General features: G+C 43.4%; 1 protein-coding gene across 1 annotated transcript in view; it reads left to right on the top strand.

Annotated features, from left to right (window-relative positions):
- Positions 1 to 5,037: 5,037 nt before the first annotated feature.
- Positions 5,038 to 21,701, top strand: part of LOC139461198 (multiple epidermal growth factor-like domains protein 10) — a 58,847-nt gene continuing 42,183 nt past the window's right edge. Inside the window, exon 1 of the mRNA XM_071242791.1 lies at positions 5,038 to 5,202. The gene's annotated coding sequence lies outside the window, so the exon portion shown is untranslated. The remainder of the gene's footprint in view (positions 5,203 to 21,701) is intronic.

Genomic DNA, 21,701 nt, shown 5'->3' on the forward strand with positions numbered 1-21,701 from the left:
AGGAAAGCCCAAACTGATGCAGGTCTTAGGCGTTTACCACTTTGATGAAACCAACAAACACGGGAATGGTGATGACAAAGCTAGAAACATAATAGGAGCGAACTGGAATACGAACCCATCATTGGTTTCTGGGGTGCCCAAGGGACGCAACTCTGTACAGCGATCGCGGCTCCTGAAACGAAAACTAATTTCATTTCCAGGCCGAATAGCATCAGCATCCTTCGTGTCCTGGCTCTCATGCATCTCTGTGGGGGCCTAACTTTGTTCTGCTGGAAATTTATAGCCCGGTTTCTGTATCGTGTCTTTAGCTAGACTGTATTGATTTTTCCATCACAAGGGATTAATATTTCAAAGTGTCATCGCCAAAGGATCTTTTTGATCCGGTATGTTCTCATTTAATTATTGGCTTTTTAAAAGAAATAGACTTGTTTAATAAATTTTGAAACATGTGTTTTGTAATTAATAAATGATATTTTAATATTGGTAGAATAATTTGGATAACCAAGATTGTTAGTGGCTGTACCTCGAAGGGGGTTGAAGTAGTGTCAAAAGATTGTCCCCCGAAGATGCTACGTTAGTCCAAATTCACAGTATATCTATAACTGCCACGGTTTTAATCGCAGAATATGTGTTCTTTCAGTACTGAAGGGATGATGTAAATCCGGCTGGGGTCCATGCAGGTAGCAAAAGTACTGTAAGTCCCCATGGACCCTAGCATGGTGATCTGTCTTCAGTTGCTGGCGATCTAAATCTATAGCCCGTTTTTATTTTGTATTGTTAAATGCTAATTATTTTTATATCCTCTCAAACTAGATTTATGTAAATCACTGATATTCTAGTTATTATACTGGTCGCAAAAATGGCCATGAGAGGGGCACGAGTCGCCATTCGGCTTGTCCCAAAATAATAATGCCCCCCTTTCACTGCGACCACGAATATCCCGAATCACCCCGAATCGGAAACCTTCGAAATTCGTGACAATTCGGCCAATAATGCAAAATTTCGTGGCTAATCGGGTTGAAAGATATGAAGAATGCCAGGAATGGGTTAATGTACGAATTACAAGATTCATGCACGGGTCATGCACGAATTGAAAGAATCACCTACGACTAAGTTACGATTGTGCAGAATGTTACTTTATTCCTACATGATTCGTAGTTGACTCGGCACATTCGTGGCTGTTTCGAGATGTTTTCGGGTTGAGGACAAGAAATTTTGGGAGCCACAAATCGCTTAGAATAGCCAAGAATGCAAAAGAATCGAATACGAAGCTGTTACGGAACATAAGAATTAATTACGAATGGATTACGATACAGGCACAAAATTGCAATTCGGGAAAGTGTTTGACAAACAAAAACATTTTCGCCGATTCGACGAACTCCCGCAAACTGTACGAATGTTTGGGAATCAAATAAGATTCATTTTAAAACTTCAAGAAATGATTGAGATTTATCTACGAACATGAAAAATTTCCTATTCGGGGTGATTCGGGATATCCGTGGTCGTAGTGAAATGGGGCATAATGCTACTATTCCACACAGAGCACGAATCCCACGAATCGCCACGATCTGTAAATTTTAGGATTCTTGAGGATTCGTGAGGATTCGTGGAATTTAGCAAATATTCTGGTTCAATTCGTGACGCTCTACGATCTAGTTACGATACAGGTACGATAGAGTTACGAATATTCGTGGGATTCGGCTGGATTCGCATGAATATTGTCAAGAATTCACTAAGATTTACAAGAAGCTATTACGAATACTACACGAAAGTTAGGAATCAGTTACGAATCAGTTAAGAATACGCCGAATGCATGTACGAATCAGTTACGAATACGCCGATTGCATGTACGAATCAGTTACGAATACGCCGAATGCATATACGAATCAGGTATGAATAAAAATGAATTCGTGACTATTCTTGACAATTTTGGGGGTTTTCCCTCAAGATAGCTTCGTACCTGCTTCGGCGTGTATTCGTGGGATTCCTGACAGATTCGTAGCCGATGCGTCGTAAAGCCACGAATTCACGAATCCCCGAATGTGTTCAGAATACCTACGAATGCCTACGAATCGATTACGATTCAGTTACGATGCCTAAGAATGCATTACGAATTTGTTACGAATTAACTACGATATATATGCGAATCAGTTAAGAATTTCACGAACTGATAACGATTCAACTACGAATCATAAAAATTGATCAATTCGTGGGATTCGTGGTCTGTGTGGAATAGTAGTATAACACTAGTTGGTCACGAATGAGATTGGTCGAGTCACTATATGGATGAGATTGCCGACGTGACGTGACATTGTAACTCAACCACCCACTAAAGTGTATGTGGCAATTAGACGCCAATTTCAATGGTTTAATTCCAATGTGGCTACATACATGACTGTGTTCATGATATATGATAACACCCTCAACAGAGATGTCTCGGAGATTACAGTCAAGTACCCTGTTCGTCAAGAAAGCTCATCTATAAGATTCTCCCACGAACATCAAGTATGAGTCACGTGACCCAAACAGCTGGAAGGTGACGGGTTGTTGATTTCAAAGAGTCACCTGTCAACAAGCTTGATGGGGCGACGTGAGTTGAAAGCTACATGCGCAGTTTGTCATCAAACAGGCTTGTTAACATTCATGAAACAATCTGAGAAAACTCCGTCGACATACATGTATCTTGAAAAGAAATCATGAATATATATAATCTTCAAGTGGAAAATATACCTGAGACCAAAGTAGCTGTGTTCACATTCATATTTACAGTTTGATTTCTTTGACGTTTTAAGCTTAAGTGATATTTGAATCTGTTGGAGATTCGCCAATGCGGCATTAAAATATTTTAAACAAATAAATTAAATGTTTTGTTTGCAAAACGGTGTTGACACAAAACAAGCGATAAGAACCACCAATTTAATTTCGGATTGTTTGTTTGTTTGTTGTTTAACGCCGCACTCAGCGGCAGTCTGTACATAATTGAGTCTGGACCAGACAATCCAGTGATTGACATCATGAGCATCCATCCACGTAATAGGAATCGATGACATGCATCAACCAAGGCAGCGAGCTTGACCACCCGATCCCGTTAGTCGCCCCTTACGACATCTCTTGTGGGAGTGAGCTTCTTTGATGATGCGACTGCCTGTTTCACCGTATGAATACATCCACACGTGAAGATCCCGGTTAGAATTTGTCTTCCGCAACCCATGCTTGTAAATGAGTGAGTGAGTATGGTCTTACGCCGCTTTTAGCAATATTCCAGCAATATCACGGCGGGGGACACCAGAAATGGGCTTCACACATTATACCAATGTCGGGGATCGAACCCGGGTCTTCGGCGTGACGAGCGAACGCTTAAACCACTAGGCTACCCGACCGCCCCCATGCTTGTAAAAGGCGACTAACGGGATCGGGTAGTCAGGCTTGCTGACTTGGTTGATGCATGTCATCGTATCCCAACTGCGTGGATCGATGCTCATGATGTCAATCACTGGATTGTCTGTTCCATACTCAATTAAGTACAGGTCACCGTCTTATTGCTAGGATATCGCTGAGTGCGGCAACAAACAAACAAACCCGTCCAGACAACAAGAGTAAATCCCCAAATTTTAACCCTTATCGCGAAACATGAAAATCACGATATGTGTAGCATACTGCTCCACTCTTGATAGGGAGATATGTATCTCCTAATATGTCGAGTGTATATGTAAATAGAATGACATATCTGATTTATCCCATCAAATGTTGAGTAGTATATATAAAAAATATGTCTTATGTCAAGGGTTCGGTATGATGTCACTTTTATTCCGTCAATAGTTAGAAATGTGAGCAAAACGAAATACAATACAGCATTTAAATCGAATCGGGGTTACTGCTACATTTTATAAAATATTCACAGCGTTTGCTAAGTATATCAATACTTAACATGAATAGGCTTAATGTCCGTGGCGCCCTGCTTGCTCACCTACATGTAGCACTAGTATGACGTCATCTGAACTCTCAGCGAGCGTTCATCCCTCGCCTGTATACAAGTTGTGGGTTATAGATTCAGCCAAGTGATGAATTGCACGCGCATGCAGGCGTGATCGGCCCACATGAGACCTGACAAAAATCCGCCCGCTGTGCGGCTCAGTTAACTCTTTTGTAAGATTGTAGCTAAGGTAGATTAGGGCATATTTGCTCTCCTTTGAAGATGGTAGTAGACATATTGAGACCGCCTCCGTAGTCTTGTGGGTAGAACGTGTGCCCGGAGAGCGGAAGGTCGCTGGTTCGATCCCCAGACCGCGTCATGTCAAGAGTCGCTAAGGGGCGGTCGGGTCGCCTAATGGTTAAAGCGTTCGCTCGTCACGCCGAAGACCCGGGTTCGCTTCCGACATGGGTACAATGTGTGAAGCCCATATCTGGTGCCCCCCGCCGTGATATTGCTGGAATATGCGGCGTAAAACCATACTCACTCACTCACTCAAGAGTCATTAAAAGAGAATGCTACTTGTTACCCTGCCTGGCTCTCGGCATTACGCGGCTTAAACAAGGACACTGTGGTATAGAGAACTTCCCGCTGTACGCATTACTTCGCGTATGCCATCATGCTATATTAACATTATGGATACATATTATTAATAAAAGTCATGCATGAACTATATTCTATGAGCTATGCGCCGCATTGTCTTTAAGCATTACAGTAAATTGTAACAACATGCATGGCCTCCATTCAAATGTATTACCCTCATTTCGTTCCCTCTCTCCCAAACCATACCCCCTCCCCAACATAGCCACACACACATCCCGCTCTCCCAGAAACTATTTTTACAATTGTCACGCAGCACCATGAAATACAGAGGGTGACAAACTCAGCATTGGCGATGCCCACCATCACAACTGCCGACACTTGTCGGTCGCTCCAAGTCATACCCGACACGGAGGCGCTATTTTTAGGCTTGTGAGAATTAGAGCTGAACGGCTTACGTATATTGTCCCCTCAAAACGCTATTGACAACCAGCCCTGATTCGGTATTACAAATGTCTATGGTCCCGTTGTGCTTCGTCTCCCGTATTGTGTGTCTTATCTGGTACGGAGAAGATTGAACATTTTCTGTTTGGGATTATCACATTGTGGAAGGAGATCTCATGTTTTCCGAGTATACTGCTTAGTGTTTATTTGTGTTTACAGCCAAAGGATAAACAGAACAGTTTGGCAAGGTAGGATTAATGTTTAATATCTATCTCTTGACAATGTGTGTTGATACGGACGGTGTTGACGCATTGAGTTGAGCTTTGTTTTGGGGTTGTCCCATAGTTAGAATATGTGTAAGCGTGATGTTACATCCTTGTTGATTACAATACACAATGTCATATATAAAAGCGCGAGTTGGGGAATAAGCTCGCTAAACAGAGGTACTCCACACAACCAAATCACACAACAACACGACCTGTGAAGATCCGGGGTAGAAATAGGTTTACAGCAACCCATGCTTGCTGTAAAAGGCGACCATGCTTGTCTTTAGGGAGACTAACGGAATCGGGTGGTCAGGCTCGCTGACTTTGTTGATGCATGTCATCGTATCCCTATTAAACAAAAAACAACAACAACAAACAATTACACAACACAAGGCGAGACCTGAGTGAACAAACAATATGTTTATAAGACAGCCACTGGATCGATACATAATCAGTCCACAATAGAATGTTTACAAGCAATAATCAGAGCATGTTTGCAAGTATAATATATATAATAATAATAATTGTTGCACTTATATAACGACGTGCATACATGTGTGCGTGTGTGCGTGCGGCTGCTTGAACTCGTCAGGACTGATGCCGATTTATAGTGCTAGCCCACTGAGATACCATGCCGCAGTTTAAAACGTCCATACCTGTGTGAATAAACAATCAGTTGATTAGATAGCCATAGATTTGTGACTGCCTGTAGTCCGTATTTATACCTATTCCAGCTACTACAGATTGTCTCATTTACTGATTGATCTGACGGTATATTAGTTATTGTGATCTTTGGTGGCGCTATCGTGACAGAATTATATAATTTAGTTTGACCGAGACATTGATGATGAATGTGTTCATGAGTGATGTTTAGTGAGATTAATAGCTTACCTGATGCTGGTATGCCACAAATGTATCTATAGTAGATGTGATTTGATGATAAACAGCAGTTAAAGATAAAGGTATCAACGCTTTAAATTTATTTTGTCTGTCTGCATGACCAGCACTTAGAGAGATACTGCTACCGGGTTTGTTTCGATGTGCGTTGTCGGTTTGATCGGTGAATTGGTGTTTAACGTCGCGTCCAAGATTATTGCACTTATATAGCGTGTGTGTTAGGCTGCTTGCACTAGTCCGGACTGATGCCGATTTATAGTGCGAGCACACTGAGATACCATGCCGCAGTTTAACATGAGTACCCCACTCAGACACAGTATACTGACTCCGAGCCGACCAGTCCTTGTTTTAGCCCCTTTATGCCGAGCACCAGAAAGGGTAACAACAAGTACCATCTTTTAACTTCTTTTGGTATGACGCGGCTGGGGATCGAACCCCGGGCCATCCGCTCTGCGGGCGGACGCTCTACCATTAGACCACGGAGGCGGTCCACATCTGATACGGAACGTGGCCTGTTAGTTTGTAATATTCCCTTTTTCCAGTCCTTAATGTGTGGCTTGTAACTTGATAAAATATTTGTAAAACGTGTCCATTTCTCCCATCTTAATACACGCTTTACGAAGCTTCAGAAGCAGCGATCAAAGTTTGATGCTGTAGTTAACGAGATGAAAAACCGTTGCAATAGGTGCTGTTGTTTGCTAACATTTGTTTGTTTGTTGTTTTACGCCGCACTCAGCAATATTCCAACTATATGACGGCGGTCTGTAAATAATCGAGTCTGGATCAGACAATCCAGTGATTGACATCCACGCAATTGGGACCGATTACATGCATCAACCAAGTCAGCGAGCCTGACCACCCGATCCCGTTTGTCGCCTCTTTCGACATCCATGGGTTGCTGAAGAGCAATTCTACCCCGGATCTTAACGGGTCTGTTTGTTAACACTTGAAGAAGGTTAGCAGTGATGTTGAAACTGTTCTTGGAAATTGATTTTTTAAAGCGTCTTTTTTCCCTGTTTATACATTATTTAGCTTCTGTTTGACGCACGTTTGAATTTGTTTCGGCCGATCGGCAGGATTATTGTCTGACGTTGACGTTTTTTAAATATTTAAATATATATATGAAACCCTGAGCACGGGGATGGTGCTGAGACACGTAGATAATCTTGTGAGGGAAAAAACTGACACAAAGATAATCCTCATTCGGGACACTCCTCATTTCAGACGCCCCCACTTTCCGGATGAGTACTGTTTGGTGTCCACTCACCCCCTCACTCACTCTCCCCTCACTCTCTCCACTCACTTTCCACTCACCCCCTCACTTACTCTCCCCCCCCCCCCCCCCCCCCCCCCCCCCCCCCCCCCCCCCCCCTCACCCCCACCGACCCACACCCGTGAAGATCTAGGTGAGAAAAGCAAACCCATGCGTGCTGTAAGACGCGACCATGCTCGCCGTAAGAGGCGACTAACGGGATAGGGTGACTTGGTTGATGCATGTCATCGTATCCCAATTGCGTTGATCGATCTTCATGATATCAATCACTGGGCTGTCTGGTCCAGACTCGATTATTTACAGAGCGCTGTCAATATACCGGAATATTGGTAAGTACAGCGTTCAACTATAAACAAACAACTCTCTCCAACCTCTTTACCAACCTCAAGACATCACCTAATAACAAGCACACCGTGGGCTTTGTCAAGCGGAACAGCTGGCGCAATGTCCATCCCCCGTGAGTCACTGGTCGTTACGTTGCTTCAGTAGCTGGCGTGATATACTAGGCTTTATCCTACTGTGACAGATTCCTTTGTCAAACATGGTGTCGCTTGTGCTGTGTCATGCGGCCTGTATATTAAGTCATGCATGGTCAGTTTCAGGGTTTAACTTTATCCGTCGATACCTGCATTACGTTGCAAATTTGGATCATCTCAAACGATGGTGAATTTTCTGTGAAATTTATGACATGCCCCACTCTCAATCGTGGCCATTTACTTTCGGTTGCAGCTTCAAACAATCAATATTGTGAATTTCACGCGTCCCCCACATATGTGTCTCTAAACAACTCAGACTTTCAACATTATTTTCATACATTAAGTCCTTAAAATAGTCGGATGTGAACATTTAATTGCCTCATACGTGTCAGACCCGTGAAGATCCGGTAGAGAACTCGTGTTCAGCATCCCATGTTTGCCACGAGAGGCGACTGTGCTTGTCGTAAGAGGCGACTAACGGGATCGGGTGGTCAGGCTCGCTGACATGGTTACTACAAAGTACTACTCATGTCAGCATTAGGAACGGACCATTTGATTTTCGGGAGTGTTTTTTTCAAACTGTTTTAGAATTACTCGAAAAACAACAAATGCTCAGGTTTTAGCCCCCAAATATTTGTTCGCTTGACAAGCACGATGTCTTGAAAAAATGAGAGAGTATGTGTGTGTGTCGGGAAGCAGTGCCGAAAGAAATACGGGTGTCTAACAACAATCCTTGATAGGGGAGGGTATTCAAGGACGTCGGGGATCTCACCTAAGCGTCTTTTGATATGAAATATGAGTCAATAAAAGTTCAATCTTGACGAGTGAGGTTCTGTTTATCACCCAAAATTATTGTTCGAACTTGTTCAGTTTGCAATCTTCAGCGTCGGGAGTGTAAAAAACAGGTTACAGCTACAGTGGCAGATCAGTGAATAAGTGAATTAGTGAATTCATTTGATTGTGATGCCATGGTAATCGATGACGTCCTAATAATCTGCAAAGCATTGTGGTTCAATTTCATTGTAGTGACGTCTCTCACAGGAGATATTACTTGATCGAACACAAAGAAACGCATGTCTATTTAGGGGGAGTTATCTGTTTTTGTTGTTTCTTGCCTTTGCATGTGTTGTGGACGGGTGCCAACAGTGGGGGCAGGATACGCTCATCTTTTCACAAACACCTGGTGTCATCCACTATTTGATAGTGATTCAAAAACACACGCTCATGACGAAGGTGGAATAGTGCCATCCGACTCAGCTTTCAGCAGAGGTGAGGTGAGGTGAAATGGGGTTTAACGTCGCGTCCAAGGGCGGACGCTCTACCACTAGACCACGGAGGCGGTCCTTCGGCAGAGATTTCTATTGAATACGGAAGGGGTTTTGTCGCTTGTATTCACATAGCACTTAAATTTGAACATTAATAACTTGACGCTGGGGCAGCTCGCCGACATGTTTTGTTATAAATAAAATATCACTTCCTTGTTGGACCCGGATTAACGTAGACTGACGTGACATGACCTTGGAAAAGAAACCAATGTTAGATGATATTATAACAACTACATTGTAGATCGTATTATGATTAAATGTTGCGTGCAGCTTGTGTTCACAGCGACCTTTCAACTGGTTGTCTGTCAAACTTATTTGGGCCTTACAGGTAAACGATTTGGGTTTTAACACACCCTTGAACAGCCTTTCAGTCCCATGTCAGATCATAGTACCTGGAACACAGGGGGCCTCCCCGGGAATTCCTCGAAGCACGCGCATCGGATCGGGAACATAGGGGGAAACCCCTCAATTCCTCCGCGCAAACCCTTTTTAAAATCTTTATTGTAGACCACTGTAGATATGTTTGGTCCTGTGAAGGATTATTTACTCTATATAACGCGAAAGTGTTACAATTATCTTTTAGATCAATCTTCCAAAATTTCAAGATTCAAGGATGACAAAAAGACTCCTATCTAGAATGGGTTTTATTAGTTTGAATTGATTCATTGTGATTCAGGTATACATAATAAATCGGTAGTTATATTCACCGTGTTGGTCCTTTGAATAAAGACATCATTAGCGAGCATGTCTTCAGTTGGGACATCCGAACTCCCAAAACGCGAGATAATGCTTTTTTTCAACTCAGTTGGATCATACATAATCGTGCTTAAGAGTGCCGCCAGCGCGTGACATTAAACACCGTAGACATAATAATGATCGGCGTAGCTCGGGGGCTTCACCGAAACCTCCTTCTTTCTGTTTGATCACATGGGCGTTTCTTTATCTTACCCAGAAGCTCATTAATCAACATGTCTTTTCAACAATCGCATCCTCGATTAGTCTCGTGAAGACTCCGGGTTAGAATTGTTCTTCAGCAACAAAAAGGCGACTGTGCTTGTAGTAAGAATGCTCATGGATCGATGCTCATGATGTCAATCACTGGATTGTCTGGTCCAAACTCGATTATTTACAGATCGCCGTCATATAGCAATTGCTGATTGCGGCAAATAAAGCATCCTCGATTACACAGCGTATTATGTCTCCATGTCTCAATAAACTCGCCACCATGGCTTTGTTTTGTTTTCTAGTCCGTCCAATCAAATCACTACCATGAGCGAGAGAAAATTCTGTGCAAATTCACAGATGGCGGGTGGTGACGTCACTTATGAAACGAAGCTATCAGGGATGGTTCCAGAATATTCATCATGATCGTATAGACACACATGCTACACAACATAATCGTGGATGATATTTGTTTTCCTACTTCAAGAATTACGCGTTTTGATTTAGTTTCTAATTAATAAAGGCGCACTGGTGGTCCAGTCGTCTAAGGCGCCGCATGTCGCTGTGCAGAGTTGATTGTGGGTTCGAATCCTGGTTCGCACCGAATATGTTTTCAGGTTTGTCAGCACCATACCCGTGCTCGTTGGTTTCACCAAAGTGGTAAACGTCTGAGACCTGCATCACTTCGGGCTTTCCTCCCACATTAAGTTGACACGCCGTGATATAACTGGAATACTGTTCAAAGCTGCGTTTAAACCCCAACTCACTCACTCAGCCACTCTAATGAAGCATACTCGTGATTACAACTACCACCGCCGTATGTTATACAGCATAATTCAGATTACAATAATTCCTATACATCAGAGACCGAATCTCAGGTTAAACAAATAGAAAAGAAAAACGACGATGAGTGAGTGAGTGAGTAAGGTTTTACGCCGCTTTTAGCAATATTCCAGCAATATCACGGCGGGGGACACCAGAAATGGGCTTCACACATTGTACCCCACGTCGGGAATCGAACCCGGGTCTTCGGCGTGACGAACCAACGTCAACGCTTTAACCACTAGGCTACCCGGCCGCCCCAAAACGACCGATGAAGCTTGTAAATGAGCTGAAAGTACTCACCGGAAAAATGGATAAGAGAACTGCACAGGACTTCATGGCTAGTTGAAACTGTGTAATAATGTCGACATTCTCAAAATGGATTTGGATGATCGGGGCTTATCTACAGTAATCTGTGCCATCCTATATAAGACAACGCTCCTAATGTGGTCAGTTTTCTAGATGGCAGAATTCCTGGAGGCGGGGAGACAGTAATCTGGCGAATTTCGTGCATTTATATGGCGTCCATCTTAGTTTTGACGGCCATATTGAAAACATTATTGTAACCAAGTATCTAAAAAGGATCAAATGAAAGAGAAGTACCATAATACCAAATACGAGAAAGCAATATGAACAACTAAAGGCCTAATGTTTACAAATGTAAACAAATAAGGATATTTTGGCGGCCATCTTGGATTTGGCGGCCCTATTGGAAAATATTGGATGGCCCTATAGCCATATATGTTTGTACTGGAATGAAGAGCCTGTGTACAAAATGTCATGCTTTTAACTCAAAGTGCACAATTTAGTCAATAAGCGGCTTCACAATATTCCACGAGTGAAGCAGTATTCCGGGCCGTGGGGGCAGTATTCTGGGATGGGTGGTGTAGTATTCTTGGGCATGGTACAATTTCCCGGGGGCTGGGAGTGGGAAGGGGGGTGGGGGTGGGGGTGGGGGTGGGTGTGTGTGTGTGTGTGTGGTGGGGGGGGGGGGGGGGGGGGTGGGGGGGGGTCTGTTGGCCTCCGAATCGACATGCATCGTTGTGCATCATGTTTAGCTACAATGCTGAAACCTACGCGTCTACGCTCGTGTAATTATAATCTTGAAAGCACGTTCCGAACAATAATGGCTGTCATATTCGTAAAGTGGGAAAAGAGCACAGCTGAGGACATTAACAGTGAGTTATTGCTTTACTTACCACTGAAAGGCAGGTATGTATGTTATATAAATACAAATGACCGTTTCCCACGGCAGAGGGATAGCCTGTGAAGCACATATAAATCAGTTAGACGTCCAACTGCCAACTGTGAGAGATATTGTGATAAACGCAATAAAAGCGACAAAACCATTTCCATAATCGCAAAAAACAATCTCTCCAGAATTCATTGTACTATTCCGACTTTATCACAAGCATGTGTTTATGAATCACCGTGTCATATTACTGTACGTGGATTAATCCAAACGCACCCTTGATGATTATACGGCTTTTGAAGCGACAGCCTTTACAAGATTATTCCCACTCAAACAAAGAGGGCGTGTGTTGTCGGGCATAATAAATATTTTATCAGTTGGGTCAAATTTGGTTCATATAATAAAACAGTTGGTCCAGTTGTGTCATATCTGAGCTCAGAGTTACATCCCCTTATTTAAGTCTTTATCGGTTGTTTTGAGTTCGAATCTCATTCGAACACCGATTCCGATTGTTGTTTTGCGCATGCGCTATTTTTTTAGTGGGATTTTTTTTCAAACTTAATTTTTTGTTTGTTGTTTAACGCCGCACTCAGCAACATTCCAGCTACATGACGGCGGTCTGTGAATATTCGAGTCTGGACCAGACAACCCAGTGATTGATATCATGAGCATCGATCCACGTAATTGGGATACAATGACATGGATCAACCAAGTCAACGAGCCTGACCAAATGATCCCGTGATTGCGGCGTTAACAATAAACCAACCAACCAACCAACTTTATCTCGTGCGCCTTTGAAGTACCACCACGCCCCCAATCTCGCAGATATTAAAGACACATAAGTTCTTTAAAGACTGTTTTGTTTCCGTGTAAGTACGTGAACATATTGTCAGTAGCAATATAGACATATAACATATATAACAACTTTCTTGGTGAGACCTCTGAGTGATGACACATCCGGGTCAGACATCCGGGACTTATTGCACTTCGGGTCAGATAATGAAAACCCATTGTTGTCAAATTGAAAGTAGGATTTGTACATGAAAAGTACTGCGTAATTCTTTCAAAAGGAAATAAGGTCTGAAATGCACCCTCGATTATGCAGTGTGTCATCAGCATATTTCCGTACTAAAAGGGGGCACGGGTGGCCCATTCGTTTAAGGCTCACTCCTTCTCACCGTCTCTCTCTCTGTTTCTCTTTATCTCTCTCTCTTTCTCTCTGGGGTCACGGGTGGCCCAGTCGTCTAAGGCGCCGCGATCCGCTGTGCAAAGTTGCGTCCCTTGGGCACGCCAGAAACCTATGATTATTGGTTCGAATCCCGTGTTCTCCCGATTATGTTTCTAGGTTTGTCAGCACCATACCCGTGCTCGTGGGTTTAACGTCTGAGACCTGCATCACTTCGGGCTTTCCTCCCACATTAAGCTGACACACTGTGTCATATAAACCAGAATACTGTTCAAAGTGGCGTTAAACCAACACACTCACACTCTCGATCTCGAGTTTCTGTGGACTGGCTTGGTCTGCGTGACAGGATGTCACGTCCAGAAAAGAAATTAAAACCAATCACAATTATCGTGAGGCTTTGATTTGTAGAACATGTGCATCTGACGGGCCCTTGTAAAATCAGTAGAGTCTCTGCGAATATACGGGCTAGTTCAAACGCAGAACAGGTAACAAGCACGAAGTTAACGACACGTCGCGATATAAGTGGAATACTGTTAAAAGCGGCGTTCAACCAAACTCACTCACTCACTCACACCATACTAACACCCAAGAAGCATTCGGCACCAGACTTTCGTTTCATAAATGAGGTTACGACTCACTCGCTCTTACCTCTAACTTTGCACAGAATGTATCTCCATCATGAGAGTAATTTGATTGGACGACTATTTTGAGCGTCGTGCTATTCGACTCGGTCTCAAAGCGAAAAGGTAATTTTGTCAGAATCGAGATATATAATGCTGGAAAATCGAGGATGCACGGACATTTTACCGTTGTTGAAAAGACGTCTTGATCGATCAGTCAATCAGCTTTATTACACATAAGTTTACATATATATGTCAAGCAATATGGAGATATACATTTACGAGTAGAGAGACGTATGCAGTTACGGCTGCAGTCCCGTCTATGAGTGAGTGAGTATGGTTTTGCGCCGCTTTTAGCAATATTCCACCAATATTACGGCAGGGGACAGCGGAAAATGGGCTTCACACATTGTACCCATATCGGGAATCGAACCCGGGTCTTCGGCGTGACGAGCGAACATGGGTACAATGTGTGAAGCCTATTTCTGGTGCCCCCTGCAGTGATATTGCTGGACTATTGCTAAAAGCGGCGTAAAACCTTACTCACCCACTCACTCACTAACTCAGTGAGTTATGGTTTGAAGGTTTTCATTTTAACAAAATCTTATGATTTTGTGTGCCTAGTTTAGTCTGTAGCCATGACATATTACATATTCACACAAAGGTAAGTGTGTGATGGATGTGCATCCGGGTCAGACAACAAGCACCCTCATTATCAAACAGAAAAGAGGTGTTTATCATGAAGCCCCGGTCTGCATTACTATGACGTGTACTAGGTTTTATTACACAGCAGACGCCACATGTTATCACGATTATGTATAAACCACACGATTTAAAAGAAAACAACTCGTTTACAGATGTCACCCACTGTGCCAAGTTTGTTATTTTGTTAGTCTTGAGTGAGTGAGTTAGGTTTTAACAGTATTCCAGTCATATCACGATGTGTCAGCTGTTATTATGCTGTATGTGTGCTTATATCGAACTACGGATATTACGAACTAAATTTAGTGGTCCCTTTAAGTTCGTCATAACCGTAGTTTATTGTAATATAACTTATTTCGGGGGATTAACGTTAATCTAGATAATCCTCTGTAACTATACTATGTGCGTTAGTAATATGCTAATGAATCAGAAGTTCTTGGTAAATCCCATACACAACCCGTTGTACATTGATCCTGTTATAACGCTGTGTTGTGTTCTGTTGTTTAACGACCTGTAAATACTCAAGTTTTGACCAGACAAGATAAGCCAGTGATTTATATCAATAGAACGATCCAAGCCGACGGGTTCGATGGGACACACTCCACCAAGACACTAGGCCTGACCACCCGATCCGTTTTGTCGTCTCTTGCGACCCATGAAGATCCGGGGTAGAATAGTTCTTCAGCAACCCATGCTTGCCGTAAATGGCGACTATGCTTGTCGTAAGAGGCGACTAACGGGATCGGGTGGTCAGACTTGCTGACTTGGTTGATGCATGTGATCGATCCCAATTGCGTGGATCGATGCTCATGATAACAATCACTAGATTGTGTGGTCCAGACAAGATTATTTACAGACTGCCGTCATATAGCTAGAATATTGCTGAGTGAGGCGTTTAAACAACAAACAAATAAACAAACAAACAAAACAATCTCTTGCTTGGGGCCAATTCAAACCTGAAATTTCCACGGGGTCATTTCGTGAGACACATGAACAATGATGTTTCATCTAACCTTTAACCCTGGTGACATTCTACAATATTCAAAGCTTCTGTGATACAGTAAAGTACGTTTATAACGAACACGCTTATAACGAACACGCTTATAACGAACTGACGGATATAACGTACTGTTTTTTTTGTCCCTATCCATTTGCTGTAATTATGTAACTACGGTTATTACGAACTAAATTGAGTGGTCCCTTTTAGTTCGTTATAAGCGTAGTTTACTGTAATTTCTTTTAAAGATGATCACGCTTATCATTTTCTGTTGCTGAACAAACACGCAAATAAACAAGTACTGACGGAAATAAACAAGTACTGACGGAAATAAGCAAGAACTGCTAGTAACTCAGATGAAAGTCAATCCACTGCGCAGTTAACGTTCGCATCAGTGCCCGTTCAACCACATAGCATGACGTGGAGACGGGTTTAGCGATTAATAATTTGCACGGAATGTCGTGTTGCATTACAAGACGTGATCAGGTTTGGTGATACGGTGAAGAATTCAACCTGTACAAATAACACGTGACACAACTTCCTGCATAGCGAGTACTGTCAGACAGGCACAGGTGAGACATTTGGGGTCATTAAACGCCCCCAGTACCTCACTAATGTCGTAATTGATGACTTGACGGATATCGTGTTATCAAGCGTGGGGACCTGCTGGATTAAGTGTTGTCAGATCAATGGCGAGGCACGTTGGTCATACAGTAAAGCCCGTTTATAACGAACACGCTTATAACGAACAGACGGATATAACGAACTGTTTTTTTAGCACCACCCATTTACTGTAATTATGCTGTATCAGAGAGGCTTGTTTAAGGGTCATCGTACGCCGTGGGGCGTTGGCCATACTATCAGTCACTGCTCTCACAGGCCCAAACTCAATACAGTTACGGGGGCGGTCGGGTAGCCTAGTGGTTAAAGCGTTCGCTCGTCACGCCGAAGATCCGGGTTCGATTCCCGACATGGGTACAATGTATGAAGCCCATTCTTGGTGTCCCCCGCCGTGATATTGCTGGAATATTGCTAAAAGCGGCATAAAACCATGCTCACTCACTCAATACAGTTACGCCATAGCAGACTCTGGTTGTGTGAAACAAATTATCAGGCATAAACTTTGTGATCTCTCACCGTCATTGCCGGCAATAAACGGACCCAATTATTCCCCCCAAAAAGGAAGACAGATGAACGATGGTCCCCGGTGACGTTCCAGTGTCCATTGAGTAGTGTCTCTCTGTCTTGTGTTTCATCACCTGTCAGTTATGGAGGACCACTTCCTGTCAAACATGCTGACAAAGTGTTCGGCTTAAGGCGTCCACATAACTGTTTCAGTTATAGATTCGTCGCTTGTCATATTGTTTGGCGTCTTTAGGTGTTACTTTACAATCCTCCCATGCCACGGCTATGGAATAAGTTGCTTGCGTTCTGCCCAGGTTCTGGTGTGCCACGCCGTGATTGTGTTAAAATATTGTTACACGCGGCGTAAAACAACGTTCTCTCGCTGTCTCATTTTCTCGCTGTGTCCCTGTGTGTGTGTGACTTTTTTTGTCTCTCTCCCCGTCTCTCTTTTTCTGTCTCTCACTCTCTTTCTCACCGTCTCCCTCTCTGTTTCTCTATGTCACTGTCTCTCTTTCTCTCTTTGGGGCACGGGTGGTCCAGTCGTTTAAGGCGCCGCGATTTGCTGTGCAGAGTTGCGTTTTTGGGCACGCCAGAAACCTATGATTGTGGGTTCGAATCCCGGATCGCCCCGATTATGTTTCTAGGTTTGTCAGCACCATATCCGTGCTCGTGGGTTTCACCAAAGTGGCAACCGTCTAAGACCTGCATTACTTCGGGCTTTCCTCTCACATTAAACTGACACGCCGCAATATAACTGGAATACTGTTAAAAGCGGAGTTAAACAAAACTCACTCACTTTTTCTAACTGTCTCTTTCTCTATATCTCTGTGTGTGTTTCTCTCTCTCTCTCTCACTCTCTCTGTCTCTCTGTGTCTCTCTCTCTCCCTCACTGTAAATCAGCAGTCATTGACTGGTCATGAAATAAAATATTTCCTTCTTTGCTGATGATTTCCCAATGTCACTATAAAACACTGGTCCAGGTGGACACTTGCTGATTGCGACCATAAACTACATTCACTCACCCAGCAATCGTCAACATGAGTAAAAATATATATACGGGACCCGACCACCGACGTGACAGTGTGCAGACATAATATATCTCTACTACGCAATGACAGGCATAATGATCGCTTTTCATTCGATGAGTGATAAGGCGTATGACCCGACTAACCCTTTTTTCGCTGAACGTGTCATCTCGTGCACTGTCGGGATTTGTTGATGCGTCTAACGTGAACACAATTAAACTTCTCTTATTAAAATCGTCCTAAATATATTCAGTTGTGGTACAAAAATAGCATGACTATTTATGCATGCAGTTTAAAATTATTTCTGTTCATGCACCGAACGTTCGACATTTTCGGGGGAGTGGTTGGGGGTGTTGTCTGAAAGTGTTTTGAAAAAAATAATGTGTGCCTGGATACGCTTGAAAAACATGCCTCGGGTTAAATGATTAAAAAGATAAATGTTCACAGGCTGTTTAAAAAAAAAAGGGATGTTGGTCCAGAAGGTGAGCAGGCTCGCTGACTTTAGTGATGAATGTCATCGTGTCCAAATTATGTAGATCGATGCTCATGATGTCAATCACAGGGTTTTCTGGTCCAGGTTCGATTATCTATAGACCGCCGATATATAGGTTAAACATTTCTGAATATGCCGTTGAACATCACAAAAAACAGACACAGACACAGACACAGACACACGCACACACACACACGCGCGCGCACACACACATACAGTAAACTACGGTTATAACGAACACGCTTATAACGAAATGGTGGATATAACGAACTGGTTTTTAGGTCCCTGCAATTTGCTGTATCCCTGCTGTACATATGCTTATAACGAATTACGGTTATAGCGAACTAGAATTTGTGGTCCCTTTGAGTTCGTTATAACCGTAGTTTACTGTATGTATATTTGTTTGTTTTTAAACATGGCATTAAGCACAGATCACTATCACACTGACGTTTCACTACATTTGCGAATGTTCGGATGGTCAGGTTCGCTGACGTGGTTGAAGCATGTTATCGTATCCCAATTGCGTGGATAGGTGCTCATGATGTCAATCACTGGATTCTCTGGTCAGACTCGATTATTTGCAGACCGCCGTCATATGACTGGAGTATGCTGAGAGCAAACAAACATTCGCGCCTGTATATACATGTGGTTAGTTTGGCTTGGTTAAGATCTACAGTGTATGTCAAACACACGTGATTACGTCACATCAAAGTCCTCAGTTCGATTCTTCACCCGGTAGGAAAGCATTCATGGAAAGAGGCGATATGGCTGGACTATTGCTGATACTGACCCTGTGTTAGAATAGCTCCCCATCTAGCTATTGTTCTTGACTGAATGGATCGGATAGTCACGCCCGGGATCATGGGTTGCTCATATTATCAACCACTGGTTTGTCCGATCCAGGTTCGATTATAACAGGAATGGCTGGAATATTATCGAATGCTGCGTAAAACAACAAACAGACATATAGAACGAGACAGCTTCTAGTTGGATTGTTTCCACTGTAGGACATGTCACATATGCGTGCGTCATTTGACCGCCAGGGTAGGTTAGGGAGTGAATGAATCGTGTTTTACGTCGCAGTCAATATATCCCAGTTGGATCACGGTGGCTTGTGGCAAACAAGTGCTCGACAGCATGAGCAACCATGCCACACACTGTAACCACACGATCAGTATTAGAGGTTAAGTGAAATGGGGTTTAATGTCGCGTTCAAGATTATTGCACTCATATAACGACCTGCATTCACGTGTGGGTTAGTGTTTGTACTAGTCTGGACTAAAGCCGATTTTGTAGTGCTAGCCTACTGAAATACCATGCCGCAGTTTAACCTGAATACCATACTGCCATTCCTTGTTTTATCTCCAGACAGGGTAACAATAAGTACCATCTTTGGTAACCCCGGGCCTTCCGCTCTCCGGGCGGACGCTCTACCACTAGACCACGGAGGCGGTCCATAGATAACACTACAATGTAACTGTAGCTCAAGTTCAATCAATAATCAATGCCATGCATTTTTGATAACTCAGATCACTGACGATTGTTGTATGCAGCCTTCTCTTATCATTCGCCTGGCTTATTTTGTTTTTTATTTTATTTTTTTATTGTCACATGAGGGGCGGGTGGGTAGCCTAGTGGTTAAAGCGTTCGCTCGTCACGCCGAAGACCCGGGTTCGATTCCCGACATGGGTACAATGTGTGAAGCCCATTTCTGGTGTCCCCCGCCGTGATATTGCTGGAATATTGCTAAACGCGGCGTAAAACCATAATCACTCACTCACTCACTGTTGTCACATGAACGCTGAAGAGTTTCCATTTGTCTTTCTTTCAAATAATCACAATTTAATTGAGTTGCCATTTTTCTACTGCTCATTAAAATATAACTAACCCGGGTTCACTGGGTCTTGCAGAGTTGCGTCCCTTGGGCACGCCAGGAACCTATGATTGTGGGTTGGAATCCCGGTTCGCCTCGAATATGCCCGCATCAATTCGGGATTTCCTCCCACATTAAGTTTATCTAACTGGAATACTGTTCAAAGCGGCGTTAAACACTCACTCACGCGGAAGGATCTGGTGGTGCACAGGCAATTGTGATATTATGTAATATGACAACACGCAGATGTACAGTGCGGAATTAGCCGAGTAGAACCGATTGGACCGAGTGGACCCGAATCGTTTTTATCTCAAACGTTTAGCGACCTTAGAGCTACGACGATCGTAAGCCTATGGGAGTAACGTCATCTTAGCGCTACTATCGCTTTGTGGTGCGGGGCCAAGATCCTTCTGCGAGTTCTTATGTGCCGGTCGTGAAGTGAGTGAGTGAGTGAGTATAGTTTTACGCCGCTTTTGGCAATATTCCAGCAATAACACGGCGGGGAAACCAGAAATGGGCTTCACACATTGTACCCATGTCGGGAATCGAACCCGGGTCTTCGGCGTGACCAGCAAACACTTTAATCACTAGGCTTCCCGACCGCCCTGGTCGTTCAGAGACGAATTATCGAGTGGTAAGGTTCTTTGACTTGAATGATTGTAAGTCATCATATCCAAAATACGTGGATCGATGCTCATGATGTCAGTCACTGGATTGCCTGGTCCAGACTTGATTATTTACAGACCGCCGTCATTTAGCTGGAATATTGCTGAATGCGCCGTTAAACAACGAACAAACAAGTTACACATGAACTATCACAATATTCATCTTTTTTGTGAGTCCTGAGGACAAATTATGTTTTTTATCATTTCGGGAACAGATATTTTCTTCAAAAACAACCCTTGGCCTCACCAGAATATCTGCCATAGTTGAGTGAATAATGTTTTACGCCGCTTTAGCAAAATTCCAGCAATACCATGGCGCGGGACACCAGAAATTGGGTTAACACTTTGTACCCATGTGGGGAGTCGAACCCGGATCTTAGGCATGATGGGCGAACGATTGAACCAGCAGACTACCCCCTTGCGCACTCTCCCTTTTGTGGAGAAGGGTTTTACCGGCGATATGTAGCCTCATGCTCCGGTGTATAGTAATGCGCCATACGGTTCGGTTGGTCACGCTCGGTGACGTGGCATGTCATCGTACAACAACGGCGTGGTTCGATGTTCATAATATCAATCACTGGATTGTCTAGTGCAACTAGACTCAATTATTTACAGTCGCCGTCACGTAGCTGGAATATTGCTGGGTGTGGCGTTAAGCAACAAACATTGTACACACACCTGCTGCTCGCGGTTAAAGTTGCTGACCCGTACCTGAGATTTGAACCCGGATGTCACATCACGGATTCGGGTAGAATAGGTCCTGATGCAGGGCGATCTGAGCAGAAACTAGATCCCCCAGCCATAAAGCCCCCAATAGGTCCGGGTTAACAACGGCCTTCACGAACCCAGGCGTGTTATAAGAGGCAAC

The sequence above is a fragment of the Haliotis cracherodii genome, unplaced genomic scaffold (assembly GCF_022045235.1).
Source record: "Haliotis cracherodii isolate W230 unplaced genomic scaffold, xgHalCrac1.p SCAF_14, whole genome shotgun sequence".
Taxonomy (NCBI): domain Eukaryota; kingdom Metazoa; phylum Mollusca; class Gastropoda; order Lepetellida; family Haliotidae; genus Haliotis; species Haliotis cracherodii.